Source organism: Capra hircus, unplaced genomic scaffold, assembly GCF_001704415.2.
Source record: "Capra hircus breed San Clemente unplaced genomic scaffold, ASM170441v1, whole genome shotgun sequence".
NCBI lineage: Eukaryota > Metazoa > Chordata > Mammalia > Artiodactyla > Bovidae > Capra > Capra hircus.
The window spans coordinates 4215-6498 of NW_017217261.1; the positions used below are offsets into that span (position 1 = coordinate 4215).

The 2284-nt window shown below is 41.8% G+C and overlaps 1 pseudogene; it reads right to left on the reverse strand.

The window, feature by feature from the left end:
- Positions 1–978: 978 nt before the first annotated feature.
- LOC108635502 lies at positions 979–1433 on the reverse strand (annotated as a pseudogene).
- Between the last annotated feature and the right edge of the window lie 851 nt (positions 1434–2284).

Here is a 2284-nt window from a genome sequence, read left to right on the forward strand (position 1 = left end):
TGAGACATAAACGTGGAAAAGTGGAAAAGCAATTTCTCCTTACAGATAGATCATTTGAATAAAACTTGGTATCAAAGATGACTGAAGAGAAACTTTCCCGATGACGCTGTGGGTGTGAACATTTTCATAGAGGTTTTCCTAGAAACAGTTTTGCACAATAGCTGCCAAACCTGGCCCAGGTGTTTCACATCAAGTCTTCTGAGATGGTATCTTCACTGAGGTCAGCAGAAACTCTAGGCTGAATTTCCTTAAATCCTATACCTCTAAGACCAAGTGTAACTTAGGCCTTAGGAATTTTGTACCACTTTGGCCATTCTGTGTGGCTGGTAACCTTAGCCACTAAAAAACTGCTTTTAAATCATTTCTAGGTACAATTAGATTAAAATTTGTCCTTTGAAGTCTTCCTTCAGTGGGCCTTTTAATATCATTTAAATTGAATCTCTGCTTTGTACTCATATGTTGGGCATGTGCCATGGGCCCTATTAAAGGTTTTTTTTTAAAAAAAAAAAAAAACAAATTTCATTTTAATATTGTTAAAACAGTAACACTAAAAGCATGACACTATGAGTATGCAGTGCAAGTCAATCCAAATAGCAATTCTGATTTAGACTTGATGATGTGTAAAATCCTAACGGTAACTAGCTATTATAAACATATGTTCTATGTCAAGACAAGCTCTCATCTACAGAATTCTAAAATTCCATCTCCTAAGGTACCAGCAAAGAGGAAAGGGATTTTTAACCCAAGAGCAGGGTAGGAATGGAGTTGCTGGTTACCAGGGGAGGAATCTGAGTCATCACAGCAGGGAAGGTTAGAGAAAGACAGTGCATTACACAGGGTTCTATGGCTTCAGAGAACACTAACTAGTCTAAACTATATTTTTAAAACTTTTTTCCCCCAGTCCTAGAATTCACCCAGGACACAGAGGCTGGTGTAACTGCAAAGCAGAGAAACTGGATCAGCCTGGAGGGCTGCCTCCTAGTCGGAGAGGTCGAATGGCATCTTGCTGATGACCTCCCCACTCTCGTCGACTATGGTGTGGTAGACCCAGCGGCGGTTGCAGCGGCAAGTGGGCCCGCACTTGGTGGAGTTACACTCGGGGCACGGGTAGAAGCAACCCTGGCAGTCTTCATCAAGGCAGTCACACAGGTCAGCCTGATTGAAGGTGAGCCTGCCCTTTTGGTCATACTTGTTGACTTCGCGTTTTACAGGAACAAACTCATTCTTCCTTGGCATTTGCCCTTCCTTTATCAGCTGCCTTAATTTAGGGTTGAAGTTGGCTACCTGAGGCCCGGGATTTGAAATGACAACCGTTTTAACTGCCGCTCCACCCGTTTCATCTGCTTCAGTTCCATCTCACTTGGTTTCTCAGGAGAACTTGGACGTGCAGGTCTCTCTCGCACGGAACTGCTTTTTTCTGCTTGGTCACTCATTTCTGCTCACCTGGGGACACAAACAAAGTCAGCAACCATTTGTGGGAGCTCAGTCAACCATGAGGACGCTGGAGCTGGTAAACGTCATTTCAGAATGGGCCTATGAAGTTTTTACTTCCAACCTGGGTTAAGTGGATAGGAGCAAGTTTATCAACACCAACAAATCTTTGGACAAAAGTGCTTTTATCAGATAGTATTTCCGCCTTTATTTAACCATCTCTTTTTTCTATCAACTGTTGAAATAACCATTCATGTTGGTCTAGACTAGTACTTCTCAAACATTAATGTGCATATGAATCAGGAAACATCTTGTTAAAAACTAGATTATGATTCAGTTAGGACTGGGGGTGGGGCCAGAGAGTCTACCTGTCTAATGTATGCCCAGATTATACTGATATTGCTAATTCCAAACCTACTTTGAGTCCCAAGGGCCTAGAGCTAAACCAATAGTGATCAGGGGCCACAATTGCTTGATCAGGGGCAGAAATTGCTTCGCTTTCGTAGAAACCCAGTTATTCTTCTTAGGTGAGTGGCCCTAGGATAGAAAAACAAGTGTTTTTGTAAAGAATTTCTTTCTCTCCACCCTCTGCCCCCCCCCCACTGCCCCCACACAAGGCAAACTCTTGACTTTTCCTCCAGCTAAATTGGTTTGAACAAAGAAAATAGTGTTTGAACCACTTCAGATCAATAAACATATTCCTTGTTTCTAATGACTGTAGTAAGTAATGGAAATTGGATGGTCATTTTTAGCAATTGCCTTTTCTCTTTAAAACATTAGCACATTAGCTGTGGTTTCTTTCGTTTTGAAGTCACCTCCAATTCTTCTCAGGAAACACTCTACAAAACTACTT